General features: G+C 35.3%; 1 non-coding gene across 1 annotated transcript; it reads left to right on the plus strand.

Moving 5' to 3' along the window:
• The first annotated feature begins 21,387 nt into the window (after nt 1-21,387).
• Nucleotides 21,388-21,494, plus strand: LOC128294837 (small nucleolar RNA R71). Its single transcript, XR_008285144.1, has one exon. It is a non-coding gene; the product is annotated as a small nucleolar RNA R71 (small nucleolar RNA).
• The last annotated feature ends 1,960 nt before the right edge of the window (nt 21,495-23,454 follow it).

A 23,454-nucleotide genomic window follows, 5' to 3' on the forward strand; every position in this document is an offset into this window, starting at 1 on the left:
TTAATCATGATCACACTTTGTGCTATGTATGCAAAAGGGCCAATTGAATCATGGAAATCATGAAATAGGTAAAGCCTACCTTAAAGGCGATCTTGACAGCAGCAGTGATGTGGATGTGAAAAATCACTAAAAATAGTAGGAATGGTATTAAATAGCGAATAAATTATGTAAATGAACCTTGATGAATCTACTTTCATATGGAAGAAATGAAACGGTCATATGAGTTATATGTTAAGAGATATTAAAGTTCTCGTGAAACAGGGCCAGAACGGTTTCTAGATCCCCTGTTCCGACTTTGGAAATTCATTTTAAATTAACCAGAGATAATTAGGAGTCATACCATATATGTATAGATTCCTCTCTTAGTCTAGTTTCTATAGAAATAAACGGCATCAGTATTGAAGCCCTTTACAGGGAGATATCCAATTCGTAATGCGTGAGGATCAGTGTAGTCGAACCCTGGATTAGGGGAGACTTTAACTAATAAACTGTACTAATTGGCCCGACTAAAAATTCTAGAAAAAAATATGTTGATGGAATTATGAGTCTAGTTTCAGATAAAATTTACGAAACTGGTTTTTGAGCTTTAAAACTCAAGAAATGATTTTTAAGGCGACAGTGATGTAGTAACTAGCTAGTCTGGAAATTTTTTTTTTAGGACTGTGAAAACAATTAAGTTAAGTCTGTGTGCACCTTGTGTTCGACTCCGGTAACGGACTCGGGTACGGGGTGTTACAATAGACCTCCCCCCTGAACTAAACTCATAAAGTCGTCTCTACAAGCCTCCACATAGCTCTAGAAGGTGCTCTTGAAGAAATCCCACATGATCTATTCGAGCTGAGTGCACTGCACAATTGTCAGCCACCACTGGTAAGCCCCGTCTCGAAGCAGAGACACAACACCCTTTAATTTTTTAGCAAAAGTGTAGTCGATGTCGTTTATAATACACTCAGTGGCCTCTAACCAATACTCGGCCATGGTAAGGGCGACTCTAGTGACACCTCTGAACAGATCAACACCATTCAATAGAAGTTATTCAATAATCGACTCTTGGCCTCCAAATCCAAAATAGGTCCGAGCGACCCTCTCTAAAACTCACAATATAGCCTGAGACAATGCATGGTCCCCAACTGTAGGAGTTTGAGACCCAGTCTCAGCAATAAAAGTACCAATGGACTCACTGATATCAATATTGGGTAGGTTGCTCATCAAGGAGGACTCAGTTCCAGCTCCCCCTCATTGCCCCCGAAAACCACGCCCACGGCTACCGCATGAGCTCATATTATGATAGTATCTACAATATTTAGGAGTGCATAGATCAGCTCAAAATTTTGTGAAATGTCTTATGACAGTTCGTAACAGAAGTATTTACTAAATAATAGGTTCAACCAACTAATAAGTATAACTAAGAAGAGATACTTACAGGTTTTGCGTCGAAGACTCAGTTTTTTATAAAATCATTTACCAGAGGTATTTGATTAATAATTCATTTAAAACACATTTTATGAAAAACATGAGCCCAAAATACACAATTGAGTTTTGTAAACCTGACTCTGATACAACTAAATGTAACACCCCATACCCGGTCTAGACATTAAGATCAAGACTGGATGTTACATCAAAATGTTTAAGGGATAAGCAAGCTTTAAGTAATTTAAAATTCATCACATAGAAAACAATTAACCAGCTAAACAAACAAAGAATTCTGAGTTAAAAACCATGGTCTGAATAAACATAAGTTAGTTAAAACTTTAACAAAAATAAGATAACTATAAAAAAGAGACGATCGAGCTCTAGTCACGCTGAGCCTCCTAAGTCTGCAGATTACCTAAAATTCAGTCAGCAATAGGAATGAGTTTATAACTCAATGTGTGTAATAGGTATAAAGGTAAATCAAAAATATAAATGTAACAATGATTTCTGACAATCCTAACCCATTGTATATTCACATAGTTCAGATAAAAATACAAAATAGATAAGACATAGATGCAAAACAGAATTAGATGCAATTTCTTACACCTATCCGCTACACACCATCTCTGACAATTCTTACTCACCGTATAGGGTATCAAGTACGCATCCAGCCCTACACACCAGTTAGTTCAGTATTACACATTTTAGAATAATTACAGACTGTCTATTATAACAGAATGCGATAAATTGCTAGAATCAGATACAGATTTGTGGCTTAGCCATTTAATTTGACATATCATTAAACTGATAGCAGTTCCTTCTTTATATCATTCCCACCCAATGCAGATACAATTTACAGATATTAATGGTGCACATACAGTTATTCGCATATAAGTCATAGTAAGATAACACAGATTATCGTTTAACAACTATCGCATCAATTATATGTATAGATAACCGATTATTCAACCTCAAAATATTAGATATCAATTTATACAGCTTAGTTCAAAGCATACAGACCCTATAGAAGGCCTATATTGGATTCAAACGATGCTTACGACCTTAGGAAAAATTTTAGTTCTTTGGCCCACACGCTCATGTGGATCAAAACAGTGAGTCACATGATTTGGCATACGACCAAGCACGAGCACATGTGACTCACAAACCCTTATATGGCCAGGACACATGCCCGTGCCCCTAGCCCGTGTGACCAAAATTACAAATAATGAGTTACACGGCCTGGACACATACTCGTGTCCCTAGATCATGTGCCTTCAATTCAAAAATAGTGAGTTACACGGCTTGCCACACGGTCTTATATACAGTCGTGTGGCTCAAACAGTCGTGTGGCGTCGGGATCCATGTTTTTAGGTGCTCGAAACTTACGAAATCTTAGGTTTTTGTTACACATATAGTACGATTTTGGTGTAGAAGCAACAGAAAAGTCCCCGAGACCTAAAAGTAACCATCAATTGTCCAATTACACAACTTAGTTGAATTACAAAGCTAAATAAACCATCAAACGAACATGTCAGAAACATCGATGCAAACCCAACTCAAAAACTAAACACCCACCCTCGTACGAACTACAATATGCAAAATTCACTTGATAGAGGGACGATGCTTTCAAGATCCTCGCCTAAAGAAACCAATTGAAGCTTAAACCAAAGAATTCAAGTAATCAACCAAACTTACCTCGACAAAATGAACAACAAATACTGACAAACATTCCCATCAACTTACGTAATTATTTCGACAAGTGAAGACAACAGAAGATAGAGTTTTCTTGTTGTAATAGCAACAAGTTATGGAAACACACAAGGAACACAAGAAAAGAAGAAAGAGAAAAGAAAAAAATAAGAAAAATAAAAAAGTGTAGAAAAATGAGAAAAGAAACGTAAAAAAAAAACTCAATTAACTTTTAGAATAAAAACTAACTACTCTAATAGTTAATAAAAAAATATTTCCTTACTGCTTGTACAGAGACTCGAACACAGGGCTAGAAAGTATGTAGAAGCTTTGTAACAGCCCATTTTTAGTGGTGCTAGAAACAGTAGTTTTGAGACCACAATTCTAACTAGTAAATTATTATTTTATTATTTAATTAATGTTTGTGGGAATATATTAAGGTCACATTAAAATTTCATTAAGAAATTTTGATGTTTAAGTAGTTAATTAAGTAAAAAGGACTGAATCGCAAAAAGTGTAAAAGCTGAGTTCTATTAGTTAAAAGGGTCCAATAGCTATGAAATATTAAACTAAGGGACTTGAATGGTAATCACACCAATAAACGAGATAGTGGATGTTTATGGACATGGTTTTAGTGAAATTATGAAAATTTTTAAAGATTAAAATGGTAATTGAACAATTAAGCTTAAATTAATTAAAACTTCACCACCAAAAATTGAAGGAAAAAATACCATTTTTAGGATTTGAAGGATTGGTCAAGCTTATTTCTTTGCATGGTATGTGATTTCAACGCTATTTTTAATGATTTTTATGTTTTTGAGTCCATTTTAACTTAATCTAGCTAGCCCGGGGTTAATTTATAAAACTATTAAAGGTTGAGGGTTATGCCATGAATGTTCTTGAATGAATCTTGATGTTAATTGGTCGATGTTAATTGGTCGATTATGAATCTTTGTTGAGAAATAAACAAGTTTTGTTAAGTGATTTTTGATGAATTTTGGAAATTAGAGACTAAATGTTAAAGGTATAAAATCTAGGGTTTTATTATGAAATGATGATAAATATGGGTTGTTTCAAGGTCCCTTGTATATTTTATTAGCATGGATTGATATTAAAGTGGTTAGATTTTAAGTTATAAGCTTAAGAACTAAATTGTGAAAAGTTAAAGTTAAAATGTTAGGATACAAATGACATGTCATTAGGGATTTCATGTTTTAGGTGTTGGTCTTGAATGTCCTACCGATGGCTGAGATCATACATTTCTTACAGATTATCCATAGCTCTTGCAAGTAGCATCGTGTAACTTACATTTCGACCCATAGCTCGTGTGAGCAGGCCCATTTCATAGCTCATGTGAGTAATAATGTAAAGGAAATGTTATCAGTTATATGTAAAGGCACACTTCGTGTGAGCTTTCTCGAGTATCCGATGAAATTTTAGATGGTTCAACGGGAAAGAAAAATGAATGAAATGGTAAGTATTCAAATGGAATTAAGCATAATCATATGGAAAGAATGCATGAACTAAATGATGCATTTTATATGAAAATTGACTTATCTTATGGTTAATTCATTTGGATTATGTACAAATGTGCTAACTTGTGAATTTGATGATAATGTATAGGCTTATGCCAAGCTTATGGTTTGATTGATATTATACTTATGCTTTATATTATGCAAATGCAATGGTAAGCTATGTTTTGGTTTATACGAGCTTACTAAGCACTCGTTGCTTACGTAGTTTCTTTCCTTTGTTTTATAGATTATCAAAAGCTCGATTTGGTTGGAAGCTCATCGAAGATCTATCACACTATCTAGAAGTTAATTCGGTAGTTTTTGAGAATTTTGGGTAATGGTTTATAATGACATGTATAAGATGTTTTGCAATGGTATTTTGATGGATGTGTTGTTAGTGCTTTGGCATATAGAAGCTTTTGGAAATTGTGTTGTTTGGTACACTTTGATATCTACCAAATAATGTCATTTTGGTCATTTGTTAATGCTTGTAAGTAAGGTTCTTTATGGTATGTTTGAATGGTTTGAGAATGGTCATTTGTGTATGTTTTAGTACTATTTAAGTTAGGTTTATATGCATGAAATGTGGCAATATTGACATGTTTAGATAGGTGTTGTTTGGATGAATTTGATGTGCCATTGAATGACATATTGGTTAGGTGAATTAGGTTGTTTAAGTTGGAAAATATATGTATACTTGAATGATGTTTTGGTCCTTTGGAAGTGTGCACAATTGGATTGAATATTTATCCATAAAATGGCTTAGAGTTGGTTTGATTTTAGGTAAATTTTGGGTTCACACGGCCTGAGACATGGGCGCGTGACTTAGCCATTTGAAACACATGGCCTGGTGACACGACCATGTGTCATCTGCACATTTCTTAAGGTTCAAGGCAATGAGTTACACGACCTAGCACACAGCCTGACACCTCACTAATAGTCTCCTTATATGTAAATGACCTGTTGGTGACTGACAGTTGTAGAAGGTTGCCAATGGAGTTTAAGAAGTAGATACAAGCTGAATTTGGAATGTTTGATCTTGGAGACATGACCTATTTTCTTGGTTTGGAAGTGTTTCAATCAAAACAAAAAGTCTTCATTAGCCAAAAAGATCTTGAACAGGTTTAGGATGGAAAACTGCAAGCCAATAAACACTCCTATTGCACAAGGTGAAAAACTCTCAAGCTAGGGTGATTTTGAAAGAGTTGATGAAGGAAACTATAGGAGCCTTATAGGATGTTTCCTTTATTTGACAACATTAAAGCTAGATATCATGTTTTTTTGTTAGTCTACTTTTAAGATACATGCATTGTTGCAATGTGGTTCATTTTAAAGCAGCAAAGAGGATTTTCAAATATGTCAAAGTAACCTTGAGTTATGGAATGTAACATCCCTTACCCGTATTCAACGCAAAAATAGGATACGAGGCATTATCGGACTTACAAAGTGAGCAAACATACAATTTCGGGTCTTAAATTTTCATCCAAATTAAAACCATTCGCATTCAATCATAAAGTTCCTAATATGATTCTACGAGGCCCGAAACATGCTTCGAAAGTGGTTCGGGACTAAACCAAGCACTTAGGAAATTTTTACAGAACTTAGAAAATTTTTGCTATGAACAAGGGTCACACGCCCGTGTGGGTCGGCCGTGTGGTCACACACGCCCGTGTCCATAACCCGTGTAACTCTCTATTTTATAATGCATGAACAAATTGATGTCACATTTTCAAGTCACATGTCCGTGTACCAGGCCGCGTGGTAAATTATATTTTTATAAAATAGGTGCAGGCTTTACACAGTCGGGACACACGCTCGTGCTTGTGGCCATGTCCCTCACATGGCTAAGACACACGCCCGTGTCTCTGTCCATATGGTCAATTCTGAGCATTTTGTTCCTCAAAGTTAAGGTGCAGGGGACACATGGCTAGAACACATGCTCATGGGGTAGACCGTGTGTCACACATGGACTAGACACACGCCTATGTGTCTACTCATGTGGACAAAATCAAGGCTATCTACCAAGCCATTTGTCACCCTCATTTAACCTACACACCCACAAGTTCAATGGCATAATCCATGGTATGTTTAAGTAACCAAAACATCCATAATCAAGGCTAAATCATATCATTCATTACCAACACTTAACATATTTACTATAGTATAATTTACCAATTCAATTCATACCAAACTCAAATTCACAAGTATCAACATGAATACTTTCATCATGCACAATTCTACTTAGATTTCCTAGCACACCAAAGGACCCATCCCATCCATTTCACAACAAGTCATTTAACCATAATAAACACATAGTAGCCCATTACAGAACACAAAAACAAGAAGGCATTAACACATATACTTATATAAATGGGCTTACAATCATTTTAGCCAAAATAAGCCAATTACATGGCTAAATACCAAATCACCTTAAACAAATATAAGCCAATACATTTGGCCAAATAAAATGACACATATAACAAAATGACCAAGTCCTTATATATGCCATACTCTCAAAATGTTTTAAAATCATCGGTACCCAAAAGACAGTTTGATAGTGTGATACGACTTCTAACGATCTCCAATCCCGAGCTAGCTTGGTGACACTATAAAACATTGAAAATAAAACAGAGTAAGCTATATAGCTTAGTAAGCTCATATGAAGAAATAAGCAACCTTACCATACATTAGTCATGCAAGTAATATAATATAAGATAACATAATTTACCATAATCTCATGATCATAATTCACTTCCATCATAACTTACCTTGAAATCATCATTTCACGAATTTAATAATTATAAGCTTTGAGTACAAACCTGTACTATCTCGTAACAATTTACACTTATTCTTATCTTTGACATACCCATGAACCACTCAGAATAATAATATTGGATACTTGGGAATCTTGCACACTAAGTGCCACATATGTAGCCAATGCTACCTCAATCTCATATCGCATAATTGCTCGCTCTCGAGCTAATCAATGGGCCTGCTCACACAGGCTATCAGTCAAGATGTAGCTACTCGGTGCTGCTGACACAAGCTATCAAGTAACTGCAACATATACCAGTATACTCAGCCACCAGTAGGATGTACAAGATCAGCACTTGGATCACGTAATCACATAAAACATGGTAACCCTAATGACATGTCACTTGTATCCTAATCTATTATTCCTAAGGTTCAAACGAGATTTCTTGCTTATCGAACCGTTGTCAAACTCGTCCATAAAGTTAAATTCGTCCACACAATTAATCATACAGTTCATGCAATATTAAAGTATTTAAATACAATTATATTAAAGCTTATTTAACATACGAACTAACCTTGCTTACAAAAATGACTATTAGTTCGATTTAGTCCACAACCTTGTTCTTTCCCCAGTCTAAACTCGAAATTTGTTTTTCTCGATCTATAATATCAAATTTAACTTATTTAATCACCATAGTATTCAATTCATCCCAAAAACACACTATGGCAAAAAATTACATTTTTACCCCTCAACTTTTAACATTTTACATTTTAGTCCCTAGGCTCGTAAAATGAATTTCTTTTAATTTCCTTACAACCCAAGTCTAGCCAAACCTTTTTCATGCTTATGACAGCCCACATTTTTCATTTATTCACATTTTTCTACCTATTTTATAGACTTTTACAAATAAGTCCCTATTTGTCGTTTTTACCGGAAATCACTTTACAAAAATCATTTAACAAACAACATACATGCATTTTCTACCATCAAACATCAAAATACATACATGTTCAACATGGGTAAAATTTTAAACTTCACCTTTCTTTCAAATTAGTCCTTGAAATAGCTAAATCAAGTTACAACGATCTCAAAAATATAAAATTGTTAAAAATAGGACAAGAACGGACTTACAATCAAGATTGGGTGTTGGCCAAACCCTAGCTATGGCTTCTCCTTGTAAAATTCGGCTAAGGAGACTAAACTGAAGAAGATGGACACTTTTATTTGTTAATTTTGTCTTTATTTACCAAATTACTAAAATACCTTTAATGAAAAACTTTAAAATTTTACCTAACCATATCCATTTTTGTCCATACTAAAATAAATTGGTCTAATTACCATTTAAGGACCTCTAATTTAAGAATTCATAGAATTTGGGCACCTTTAACATGGAGAACTCAAGTTTTACACTTATTACAATTTTGTCCTTCTAGTCAAATTAGACACTCAATCGATAAAATTTCTTAACGAAATTTTCACACAATTATTCAATCATACTGTAGGCCTTAAAATAATAACAAAATAAATATTTCTAATTTGGATTTGTGGTCCAAAAACCACTGTTCCGATTTGACCCGAAAACGGGCTGTTTTATGGAATCAAATATGTGAAAGAGAATGAGCTGAAGTTAACTGGATTCACATACAATGACTAGGCTGGTTCTATTAAAGATATGAAGAGCACTTCAGGGTACTTCTTCACCTTGGGATAAAGTGTGTTTAGTTGGAGCTCTAAGAAGCAAGAGATTGTTTTACAATCAACCACTGAAGCTGAGTACATTGCAACAACTACAGTTGTAAGTCAAACACTTTGGCTAAGGAAATTGATATTTGATTTAAATTTAATACGAGGGAAAGCAACAAAGATATATTGTGATAATCAATCTGCTGTTGCAGTTGCAAAGAACCTAGTCTTCCATGGCAAGACAAAGCACTTCAAGATAAAATATCACTTTGTTAGAGAGGTCGAGCAATCAAATGAAGTGAACTTGGTTCATTGTAGGTCAGATGATCAATTTATTGATATTCTAACTAAACCTCTTGGAAATATAAGGTTCGAGAGGTTAAGACACGATATTGAAGTTCGCAGCATTATGACCAAGGAGGAGTGTTGCGAAGTGGCCATTTATGCAATGGTGAACTCAGGTCGCAAAGTTGCGAGCCCATCCAAACTTGTGAGCTCATCCAGAGTTGTGAGATCAAACACAACTACGAGCTCATCGAAAGCTGCGAGCACAACCAAAGTTGCAAGCTCATCAAACATGCGAGCTCAACCAAGATATGATCCATGTACGAACCACCTTGAGAACTGCCTAGTATGAGCTGTTAAGGGTTTTGGTGAACCCCCAAATAAAGTGCGAGCATGGTTCTCAAGTATAGAATTTAATATATTTATTGGCTCAGTCTATTTGTTAAGATAACTTGTTAAAACAAGTAGAGTTAGTATTGAAATAATGTTTTTAGGTACTGGTTTCTCCAAATCAGTTTGTGTACAAGTTTTATCTTTACTTTTCCAAAATCTTTTAATGGGATTAGTTGATTACACTTCACTTATATAATGTGATTTTTGAAATGAAAATGCTGATGAAAAATGTACAAGCAAATTATTCCATCTGTTAAGTGTTCTTTTTATTCTTTCTTATTCTGGTCTCTCGCAAAACACCAACATTTTTCCATTTCATAAGATTACTACTTTTGATGATATTATAGACCCTTTTTCTGATCTTATGTTACCAGTGCCTTCAATTAATAGCACAAATCAAACTTGTATACCTCAATCATCCAATACCTTTCACCCATCTTATTCCCAAATAACTCAAGATATTATTTACCCCGCTAATCCCCAGCCATATATTCTCCACCAAGTGTTCCTATTCTAAAATCATCTCGTATTTCTTATAAACCATCCCACTTGCAAGATTTTTATTGCAACAACACTCAAACCATCTCTAAACCAACTCTTAAATATCCTATCCAAAATTATATTTCTAACCATAAACTTTTACATTCTCACAATACCTTTATCGCCAACATTTCTACCCATTATGAACCAACCTTTTATCATTAGACAGTAAAACTTCTTGACTAGAGTGCTACCATGGATAAAGAACCTCGTGCTATGGAATCTTTTCATACATGGTCTATTGGTCCATTACTTGAAGGTAAGAAGCCAATTGATTGTAAATGGGTTTATAAGATTAAACATAAAGAAAATGGGTGTGTTGATAGTTACAAGGCTCGTTTAGTTGGGAAAGGATTTAAACAACTTGAAGGGATTGATTATATTGAGACATTTTTCCATGTTGCTAAAATGAAAACTTTTAAGACTTGGATGGCTATTAAAGCAATGAATGCTTTTTATTTTTCTTTTTTTTGCAGCTGGACATCAATAATGCTTTCCTTAATGGAATTCGTAATGTTGAGGTCTACATGAATCTTCCTCCTAGTTATGGTTCTGATCAACAAGGCATGGTTTGTAGGTTGTACAAGTCTATTAACGGGTTGAAATAAGCTTTAAGGCAACAATATACTATTTTTTTCTAATGCAATTTTGAAGTTAGAGTCACTCAATCTTCTTATGATTATTCCTATTTTACTAAATTATCGAGTGATAATTTTGTTGCCTAATTAGTATATGTAGATGATATAGTTCTTACAAGAAAAAAACTTGGATGAACTGTATTTGGTGTGCTATAGAATCATTTCAAGCTTAAGGATTCAAGTTCTTTGAAATATTTTTCTGGCTTTGAGACTTCTTGTGATTCCTGTAACACCCCTAACCCATCTTCGTTGTCAGATTAGGGTTACAGAGAATTATCGAGAAAAACACAACATTTAACTTCACAACAGAAATAATTATACCAATTACATGCTAACATAAAATAGTTGAATCTAATCATGGCAAAAAGTACACTTATGGGCCTTATATCAAATCTGCGGGGCCTAAAAATAGTTTGGGAACATTTCGAGATCAATTTGAAACAAAACAAAAAATTTTGGAATAACTTAAAAACAAGGGTAACACGGTCATATGACATAATGCAAACCATGTGAATATTCGAAGTCTAGACACACGGCCGTGTCCTAGCCTGTGTGTCCACAGTGTGGTTGTGTGCCAAATCGTGTGTAATAGTCCAGTTTAGACCCTAGTCAGAATTGTGGTTTCAGGACAACAAATTCGAGTAAAAAAATATTTAAATATTATTTTTTGTGCTTAAAATGTGTGAATTGACATGTGTGAAAGTTTTGTATGAAAATTTTATCATTTGTGTGCTTAATTTTATAGAAGGACTTAATCGCATAAAACGCAAAAGTGGCCTTCTATTTGATTAAGTACTTATTTGCTATGGTTTATTAAGTGTAAAGTCCTTAAAATGAAATTAGGCCACACTTAAGGTTAGTGGACGGTTATGGACTTAATATATGTGATGTTATAATGTTTTAAGTAAGGGTAAATAAGTAAATATGTAAATAAATCTATTATAATTAAAACAAAGCATGAAATTAGGCCATTTATGTTCATTTTAGCCAAAATTGAAGAAAGAAATTAGGGTTCTTGAGCTTTAAATATTCGACACTTGCAAGAATCAATTAGGTATGTGTTTTTGATCAGTTTTTAATAATTTCTACTTTTTTGTGATCGTTGTTTAGTGTTCTATCAAGCCCATGTCTCAATTTTTAATTTTTTGATGATTTTGAAATATTCCATTGATGAAATTGTGAGCTTTGTGATGTTACTTGTTGGAAAAAAAAAGATATGTGTTGGGTTGATATATTTTATCTTTGAATTTTTCATAAATTTGAGTAAAATGGACTAAATTTTGAAAATGAGATTTTGAGGGACTAAAATATGAAATAAATGAAATATGAAGGCTTGTATGAGCTATAAGAATATTCGGCCAAGCATATGTCTAAAGAAATTTTGTGTATTTTGTGATTTTATGAATTAGGGACTAAATTGTAAAAATATGAAAATGTGAGGGCCTATTTGTAAAATGTCCTAAATATGTTTTTTTGGATTGATTTGAATGATTTGGTGAATAAAAGAGTTAAACTTAAATTTATATAGATCAAGAACTAAAGAAAATGAAATTAGATCGGGGAAAGTCGAAAGTCGTCGAGTAGCCGATTCCGTTTATCTGAATCTATATGAGGTAAGTCAGTATACAAATAAATCTGTTTTGAATTGAAATATTGTTGTTAAAATGATATTGAACATTGATGAATGGTTATATGAGTTGAGCATGAGATATCTGAGAAAGTATCAACAAGTTTTGACGTTCGAAAAGGCCCGTACGAACCATAGGAATAGTTAGGAATCATATGAAATGACATAGGATCTGATATGTTTTTTCGTGTAAGACCATGTATGGGACGTTGGCATCGACTTATGATTTACACGTAAGACCATGTCTGGGACATTAGCATCGTATTTGATTTCGTGTAAGACCCTGTCTGGGACAGTGGCATCGATATTTGATTACATGTAAGACCACGTCTAGGACATTGGCATTGTACGAGTTTTTTGAGCTATCCGCGTATCCTTATGATTCCGAACGGTTCAATGGGCATTCCGAGAAATAAATGATTATATGTGATGAGTATCCGATTCAAGTACGTTTGAAATGTATACGATGTGTGAGAATAAAAGGTAAGTATATGTACAAGTGATGATATATGTTATAAGTATGAGAAAATATACTAAATGTGTAAATGAATTGGGAATATGTTAAATTTATATGAACTATGTGGTTTGAGATATTATTTGGCCATGAAGTATATGTAATATAAAGATGCTTTCATGTTTTTAAAGTTAAGTTTATTTGTATATGGCTTACTAAGCTTGTGAAAGCTTACTTTGTGTGTGTTTGCATTGTTTTATAGATATCAAAGCTACCGGAAGCTCGGGGATCGTCGAGGATTGTCACCACACTATCGAATCTTATTTTGGTACCTTTTGAAAATGTATATATTGAAGTATGGCATGTATAGGCTAGAAGTACTTTGATTATGATTTGTGATGTATATATATATCTAGCCATGTGATTTGGCTTGACTATGATTGTGTATATGAAAGAAATATGTGATGCAATATGATCAATATGATATGTTTTGAATGGTTATAGAAATTGGTCATTTTGGTAAGTATTGGTATATGTTTATTTGAAAAAGTGGTATGTTTTGGTAATGAGATTGAATGATGTAAATTTGATGTAAATTTGAAGTGTTGAAACATATGCTTTAGTATGATTTTGGTTTAGATTTGGTATGATTTGGTTGGTGAATTAAAAATGGAATTTTTTGATAATGTAATAGCATGAATGGTGTATGATTTGGTTGTGAAATGGTTGAGAATTTGGTATAAAACATTGTGGTTTTGATGCTTGTAGGGAGGACCCTTAATGGGAGGCAAATTCGCCTTATAAATGGTCTATTTTTCCCCACATGGGCAGAGACACGGGCATGTGTCTCAGCCGTGTTGCTCGAGGGCCATTTTGAAATGAGCCTGGGCAGACCACACGGTCGCACACACGGGTGTGTGCTAGGCCATGTGGCCAAGTCAGTTTCGACCACGGGCTAGACACACGAGTGATGGTCGCAAAACTAACTAAAAGTTCGACTAAGGCAAGCGCACCTATCGAACAGTAGTATAGTTATGGTGAGACCGGAAATATCGTATCCACGAGGACTAAAAGTACTAGTAATTACTATCTTTTTATTATCTAGCCTAAGAATTGTAGGGATGTTTTAAAAACTAAAATTAACTATCTAATAACTAAGATTACAACAGAGATAAAAGTTGGAAAATACTTTTGGAAAATTGTTGGAGAAGACAATACCCAAGGAAGAATCCACCTAGACTTCACTTATCACTTTGGAATTAGACGATTTATTCACTTGCCTTAATCTGTAGAAATCCCTGATTTATGTTAATATCTCTTTCGAGACTAAAAACAACTGACTCTAGGTTGATTAATTGGAATCTCTTTCTAATTAAAACCCCTATTGTCGTATTAACTCGATCTATGGATTCTCTTATTAGACTTGACTCTAATCCAGCAGATTTATGTCGTCCTATCTCTAGGATTGCATGAAACTCCGCTTAATTATGAATGATCTACTCTTAAACAGGGACTTTGGCTCCACTGAATAAGCACATTAAAAACCTGAATTAATATCCTGGAATATTAACGCAAGAGTTAATTTCATAATTAAGAATAAGAACACGTATTTATCATATAACTCAAATAATAATAAGATCTATCTTAGGTTTCATCTCCCTTAGGTATTTAGGGAGTTTAGTTTAGAATAGTGGAAAACATCTTAAAAATTGGAAAACAACAAAATATAAAGAAACCTACAGAACTTCTAGGAAATTTGATGGAAATCTTCAGTCTTGATGTAGATCCTCCTTCTGAGCTGATTCTGATGGTTGTTCTTGAGTATTTCCTACCTTCTACTCTGTGTGTCCTTTTAATCCTCTTCTAGGGTGTTTATATTGACTTTGGAATGCCCAAAATATCCCATAATTAGCCTTTTCTAAGCAGAATTAGACTTGGGCTCGATAGGGACACGGCCGTGTGCCATGCCCATGTGCAAAAACTCAGACTGTGTGTAATTCTGACTTGGATTAATGTCTACACGGCCATGACACACGGGCGTGTGGATCACCCGTGTGGAAGTGCCTAGGCCATGTGAAACTCTGATTTAGGCCCAATTTTTCCGTTTTTGGCCCGTTTCTTGCTATAAAACATGAAATTAAAGGATTAGGAGCATTAAATTCAATGAAACCAAGGAAAAATCATCCATAAATATGCCAAGCATGGGGTAAAAATATGTATATATTATAGTTTATCAAATATTCCCACACTTAAGCATTTGCTTGTCCTCAAGCAAAATTTCAACTCACAATTAAAATAAATTCTTCTCAACTTATAATTCTCATCAATAATGTTCGAAATAATCCATAAGTAATTATACGTTAAGAGCTTAACTAAAAGAACATTAAAGTTTCAAACAATCCAAATTGAGCATTTTAATCATAAAATCATAGGTATCTCCCTTTATCTAAGTAATCACCTTTAATTCTAAATTGACAAGGGTGACATCCTCACTAATGATTCACTCAAATCACTCAAAGTGTTTAGGGTTCAATAATTAAGCACTCAATAGTCAAACATGAAAAGTTATTACCAAAGGCTTGCATGAAAATCAAATCTCCACCACTATAAGTAAGATGATACACAAATCAAAAGGTCTTTAACCTGGTTGTAATGGTGTTTGGGTTAAAGGTGTGGATAAAGGCTGAAAAAGAGGGTTAGAATCGAGATTAATTTAATAAATTACCAACTTAGAAAAATAAAGCTAATTGCTGAATTAAAAAAAATGCCAGAATTCGAACTATCCGAGACTAAAGATGTGAGCTTTTTCTCAATAAACTGACTTTAACTTATCCAAGCTCTTTAGAACAATATGTAATTGGATGAATATGATTATACAGTTTTTTTTAAGAACAAGAACAAGTATGGAAAGTACATAATAAGAAATAATTCAGGAATTGAAATGAACGAACATAGTTAGGTAATTAATCAAATTAAATCTCGATAAAAAGGGAGTCAATAAAAAGGTAAAAATTCTTAATGAATCAAAAAGGGTTAAGTTGTGGGTTAATATTAAGGGGAAAAATAAAGAACTAATAGTTGAGGCTCAAAGGGGTTTACTAGGGGTCAATTATGTGGGTAGGCTTTTTATGGGGTAAATGGGTTAAAACCTAAGTGCCTTTATCATTTTAGTATATCAAATCAAAGGTGTGGTCTTGACATGTATAATTGATGCAAGTTCTAGAATAGCAAATCAATGTTGACACACTCATAAAAACAATCAGTGAGCAAGAAAGATATATGCTCTAAAAGGCTCAAAATCTCACGAAAGTTATGGGTATTTGATGTCAATCTTGTAAATTCAAAACTTCAAGATAATACCTCAATTTGGAGAAAAAAAAACTAGCAATTTTAATTCTCAAAAGTCAACTTATCATGCTTGATTCTCTAATGTATTAAAGTTTAAACAATCAATGCACAATTACCTATGATTTATTTCAAAATATATTAATAAAAATCATAAATCAATCAGAATTTACTCTAATACTGATATGAGAAAATTATTTGAGAATAAGATAAAAATTCAGGGATTTCTGATAATCACATAAATAACCTCCCTACACTTAATATGTACATTGTCCTCAATGTACAAAGATAGATAATAGCAATATAAGCATAATATCAGAAGAGAGGGAGAGAAGCAAAACTGCCCTGAATTTTTTTTATGAAATCCTTGGAAGAGTGAAAGAAAGAATTGCAAAGAGAGCCGAATGAAAGGCATGATTTTGAGTTACTAATAAGAAAATAAATACAACTGTTGAAGAGAATTAAGGGCTTACTCGAGAATAACCATTAAGATAAACATAGTTCAAAATATAAAAACATAAGTCTTCAAAAATAAATAAAAGAAAGATAAAAATAAAAATAAATTAAATGGACTCAAAGGTCCTCATCATCGGTGTCATAGGCCGGTGGTGTTGGAGAAGTGATATAGAGGTGCTCGCAAATCTACTGCAAAGTCTCATTAATACTGTTGAACCTCGTATCAAGACTGTCGAACCTCTGAGCACAGTACTGACGGAAATCAATAAACTCCTCGAATGACACTCCTCGAAAATTGGCAGTAGAAGGAGTGTGGCGGTGACTCGATGATGGAGGCTGGGGTGGATCCTCGTGATAGGGAGGAAAATCATCAGCGAAGTCCTCATCATCATCTTGAGTGTCAGAATGTAATAATCGGTACTGAGGAGGACCCACTCCTCGTCGTCACTCTATCATCCTCATAGAGTCATGCTCGAAATGCCCTGAAGGGACATCTGGCTAGCTAATGTAAGCGTCGAAGACTGCTCCAGTGTGTCGAGTGAACTGAAGTGTTGAGCTAAGTGAGTTACGTAAGGACCTAAACAAAGGGGGCCTCTCTTATGTCATTCAATTTGATGGCAGAATGATAGTGCGACGAAGTATGTCAAATCGATAATATGGCCATAGGCCATGCTCCAAAGGAAGTATGCGTCGTGAGTGCTAACGACGTTGGTGCTCTCTCTCCGACCGGTCAAAGTGTGAGCTAGAAGGGCATGGATGTATCGTAAGACTGGGGAGAGAGAAGTTGCCTTCGAGCAACTCGCGTCAAATGTAGTTTGGCCACATGTGAGATCGGTCCAACAGCACGAAGGGGAATGAGGAATGTGTCGATGAAGTTGGAGGAAGTTCTCGGCAGACATGAACTTCTCTGTATAAAAGCTCATAGCAGCGCCGAATTCTGGAACGCTCATGTGTCGTATCAAGCCACCAAGACAGAAAAAAATAGTGTTGGGCTCGTCATGGACTGCCATGACCTACTGGGCTGAAAAGGTAGCACTAAACTCCAAGGTGACCTCTGTGTAAGTGGGCTCGATGATATCGAAGAATCGGTCCCATGGAGCGGTAGCGATAATAGCACGAACGTCATCGGTGAGTCGGACCTGTTCCAAAACGTCCCAATCGATGCATCGGCCCAACCTAAGTGGTCAAGCTCAATATAACTGGTACAAGTCCTTATGGAGGCCGTCTGAAAATAGAAATAAGGATGGCAAATCTCGCCAGGTATGCTAAAGGAAGAGGTCGAACCAGAGCCCTTCCGTTTCTTTGATACGGGGACGGCAATCTTCTTGCCTTGTGTGTTCGTCATAGTGTCCCTGCAGAAGAAAATAAATCAATTTAACGAATCGACATAATAGGCAAGGTAATAATAAACAACCCAGTTTAGCTCAATACTTTAGACAAAATCATAACAAAAATAATAATTAACATGCCAACTACCAAATAGAACCCTAGAAAGAGTAACTAAAACTAATAATGATCCTAAAGAAAAATGAAGAAACAAACTGGCAATAAAAATAACATAAAAATAGCAGCAAGACTCAAATAGAAATAAGAATGTATAATGGAGCCAAAAGTAACCATGAGAAAAATGGCCATCCAACTTGATTTTAACAAATAGAGGAGAAAAGTATCAAATACGAGTAGAACGACTAAAATGGAAGATGAAATAGCAAAAACTAGGAATAGAAGGGACAAGAAGGGACCAACAGTAGGTGGTGGTTTAGTGGACGGTGGTGAATCGGAAAGAGGTGCGCGAGGGGGGAAAAGAGGGGCATTGGCGTGGGGGATTTGGGTTTTGGTGGTGCGTTGCAAAGGAGGCAGAGGTTGGGGTGGTTCTTGGTTGCTGCGAATGAAGGGAGAAGGGGGTCGGGGTACTGTTTGATGGCTGGTGTGGCGCGAAGGTGGGAGGGGAGGTGATCGGTTAAGGGAAAGGGAAAAGAAAAGGGGATAGTGAGGACAATGGGGGGCCGACGACTAGGGCTTTAGGGGTTAGGGGAAGAAGACAAAAGTCAAATTAGTTTAGGGTTTGGGGGGTTAAAAAGGATGACATGGCCTTGTGAGGCCCATGTTAGGCCACACGGCCGTGTGACACGCCCATGTGGATCGAGGTTAGCCCGTGCTTGTTCTGAAAATTTAATGCCCATTCGTCACACGGCCTGGGGACACGCCTATGTGTCCAGGCCGTGTGGCTCACTCGGCCATGTCTTATGGCCATGTGCGATGTCCTTCATTTCTCCCATACCTGTGTGGTATCCCACACGCCCGTGTTTTCGAACACACGGTCGTGTGCCTTGCCCGTGTACCTCTCTGACTTGTTAAAAATTTAAAAAATTTTGCTCCAGTTTTCACACGGCCTAGGACACGCCCATGTGTCTAGGTCATGTGCTTCACACGGCCGTGTCGCACGGCTATGTGGATCAAATTTATGGTCGTGTGGCTCGATACTTGGGGATTTTTAACCCTGTTTCCACACGGCCAAGGGCACACCCGTGTGTCCAGGCTGTGTTGGTCACTGTTCCTGTATAAAAACACGAAAAATAGCTAAAATAAACTAGTTAGTAGTGTTAGTGCAAGGGTTGCCTCCCGAGAAACGCTTATTTGTCTAAGCCCGACTCACCTCATATTTGCACGGTCACAGCGGATCACGGAGTCGAGACTCCTCTTTCTCACTATCAATTTTATTATTCACATAACGTCTAAGTCGAGTAATATTTACCTTAAAAGTGCTGAATTGAGAATGATTTACCTCGATTGTACCGTATAGAAAAAAATTTAGTACCGTAAAAGGAGTCGATCCATTTGTATTAAGCTCTAAAGTGGAAATTCAGGGGTCCTTTTCATCTAACAATACTTTATCCCCAACCTTAAATTGTTTTGTTTCATCCCTGCGCTTATCATGGTGTCAAATTGATTCATCGTGTGCTTTTGGTTCCTACTTAACATGTGTTCGCCATTCATCTAGTTCATCGAGCTGAAGCCTTCGTTCTTCTTGAGTCACTCTATTTTTGTTACATGGATTAAAATGAGGCTCCATCACATTCTTCCTAAGGGACTCCTGCAAAGGAGTTTGAGTTGCAACATTATTCAAATTAACCGAACTTAAACAATCATCTCGATTACTAGATATTTTAGCAGAATCACGAGCTTGAAGTTTAATCGTGTCATCACCTACATGAAGTATTAATTCACCTGTACCAACATAGATGATAGTTCTAGTAGTTGCTAAAAAGGGCCTACCTAAAATTAAAGGTACGTCACTATCCTTGTCCATGTCTAGAACAACAAAGTCAACTAGGAATATAAATTTATCAATTTTCACCAGCACATCTTCAATAATACCCCTAAGAAATCTAATTGTTTTATCTTCCAATTGAATGCTCATCCTAGTTTGTTTGGGTTTCCCAAGACCTAGTTGTTTAAACATTTTATAGGGCATGACATTAATACTTTCCCTTAAATCAGCCAAAACATTGTTGACAGTTAAACTACAAATTAAGCAAGGAATCGTAAAACTCCCTGGATCCTTCAACTTGTTGGGTAGCCTATTTTGTAGAATGGCTGAGCAAACCGCGTCCAACTCTACATGCGATGCATCATCCAACTTCCGCTTATTTGCTAAAAGCTCCTTTAAAAATTTAATTGCGTTTAGCATTTGCGAAAGAGCTTCAATAAATGGTAAGTTAATATGTAATTTTTTTAATAATTTGAGGAATTTACCGAATTGTTCGTCTGTGTGGTCTTTTCTTGTCGCATTGGGGTATGGTACACGAGGTTTATACTTTTTACTTACATCAACCTTATCGTTATCTACCACATTGTCTTGCCTCAGTTTCGGTTCATCCTTAACTAACCCTTCATCATTGTGCACAGTGATGGCATGAAGTTGCTCCATTGTGTTAGTTTCAGTGTTATTTGGTAGGCCACCTTGTGGTCGTTCAGAGATTAGCTTAGCAACCTGTCCTATTTGAGTTTCGATCCCTTGAGTCGATGCTTGCTGATTCTTAAGTGTTGTTTCGGTATTTTGAAAACGCGTTTCTGACACTAAGATAAATTTTGTGGGCATTTCTTTGAGGTTCGATTTCTTCTCTTGTTGGTAAGGTGGTTGTTGGAAACTTGGAGGATGTTTGGGATGGCTCCTCCAACCTACATTATAAGTTTTAATGTATGGGTTATTTTAAAGTCTAGAATTATTACCCATATAGTGGACTTGTTCCTCATCGGTGTTAGGGTTGACGGATGGATAATCTGTGTTGTGCATTCCTCCTCTATTTGAATCACACCTCATCACTGGATGTACCTGAGTAGAACCATACAAACCATCAATATTTTTATTTAAAAGTTCTACCTGATTAGATAGCATAGTGATCGTGTCGAGGTTGAAAACACTAGCTACTTTTGTGGGCTTCATTCTCATGACTTGCCACTGATAGTTATTCAGCAACATCTCTTCAATAAATTCGTAAGCCTCTTCAGGTGTTTTATTGTTTAAACCGATCAGTTGCCTTGTTAAGGGGTTCACACCATTGTAAAAAGTCTGAATCTGCAGCCATAGAGGTAACCCATGGTGAGGGCATCTTCTCAATAAGTCCTTATATCTCTTCCATGCATCATTAAGAGTTTCTAGATCCATCTGCACAAAAGAAGAGATATCATTCCTCAGTTTAGTCATTTTAGCCGGCAGAAAATATTTAAGTAAAAATTTTTTGGTTATTTGTTCCCAAGTGGTGATTGACCCTCGTGGTAACGAGTTCAACCACTATTTAGCCTTATTCCTCAATGAAAAGGGAAATAACCAAAGGCGAATAGCATCGTCAGAAACACTATTAATCTTAAAAGTGTCGCATAATTCTAGAAAATTTGGTAAATGAGTGTTTGGATCCTTGTCCTGCAAACCATCAAACTGAACAAACTATTGGTATCATTTGAATCGTGTTAGGTTTCAGTTCAAAATTATTTGCAACAACAGCAGGTATACTCAATTTAGTTCCTGTTAAAGTAGGTTTAACATAATCATACATAGTACGAGAAGTGGAATTATGATCTACTGGATTTGCAGCAACCACAGGAGGTAGCGGATTATTCTGATTTTTAGCCATCTCATCGGTATTAGTGTGAATATCGCCCTCTCGCTCTTCCTCTATGTATTGTAGGCTTCACCTTATTTCTCATCGGTTTTTGTGAGCTGTGCTCTCGATCTCATTATCAAAAAGCAAAGGTCCTGATAAACTATAAAAACCTGCCAGAAGTAAATAAAAGAAAATTTTAGAAAAGAAAAATTAAACTAAAAGCAAAAAAATAAATTGTAATAAAAGTAAAAATGGCTAAAGTAATAAAAATCAAGCGTTCCTAATATCTTAGTCCCCGGAAATAGCGCCAAAAACTTGATGATCGCAAAACTAACTAAAAATTCGACTAAGGCAAGTGCACCTATCGAACAGTAGTATAGTTATGGTGAGACCAGAAATATCGTATCCACGAGGACTAAAAGTACTAGTAATTACTATCTTTTTATTATCTAGCCTAATAATTGAAGGGATGTTTTAAAAACTAAAATTAACTATTTAATTAACTAAGATAGCGACAGAGATAAAAGTTGGAAAATACTTTTGAAAAATCGATGGAGAAGACAATAACCAAGGAAGAATCCACCTAGACTTCACTTATCACTTTTGAATTAGACGATTTATTCACTTCCCTTAATCCGTAGAAATCCCTGATTATGTTAATATCTTTCTCAAGACTAAAAACAGCTGACTCTAGGTTGATTAATTGAAATATCTTTCTAATTAAAACCCCTATTGTCGCATTAACTCAATCTATGGATTCCCTTATTAGATTTGAGTCTAATCCGGCAGATTTATGTCGTCCTATCTCTAGGATTGTGTAACACCCCTATCCCGTATCCGTCGCCAGAATAGATGAAGGGGCATTACCAGACTTGAAACTCATATCAGAACAGTAAATTTTTTTTTTTTTAACTCACATTCGGCACATAAAAAAATACACAAAATTTTCCACACAAGCTAGTATTTTAGTAATTAATATGATACAAGTTAAACCAAAAGTTTACAATAAAATTACAAGGTACATACATAGGGCCCATATACATGTTTATTTTAAAACACCACCCTTTAAACCCTCTAGCTCTACTTACAAAAGACTCTCATAACTAAAATCCATAAGTAAGTCATCCAATTCCACCATTTCAATAAGTATTTTATACCAAATCTAATAACTAAATGTTATTAATGAGATTCATACCAAGACCGAATATTCATTAACAACCAAAGCATATATTCAACAATTTAACAATGTGTTTAACCTCCATGGCCGAATAGATCCTTTCTATTCCATTTAACTACCATAATTTAAAGTATTTAAATCAAGTTCATGAGTTTCTAATTTCATTACTTCAACCATTTAAAGCCTATCTAATTTCTCAAATAGATTTCTAATACAAGAATTAAGCCAACCTACTAACCTTAACACCCACTACTTATGTACAAAAATTTATCCACCCTAGCCTATAGTTCATTCGGCCATTCTTCACTCAACCAAACAAAATTTCATAGCAAACTCCTATGACCGAGCACACACATATACTTACATCCCAATACTCATAA

This window comes from Gossypium arboreum, chromosome 6 (genome assembly GCF_025698485.1).
Source record: "Gossypium arboreum isolate Shixiya-1 chromosome 6, ASM2569848v2, whole genome shotgun sequence".
NCBI classification, from domain to species: domain Eukaryota; kingdom Viridiplantae; phylum Streptophyta; class Magnoliopsida; order Malvales; family Malvaceae; genus Gossypium; species Gossypium arboreum.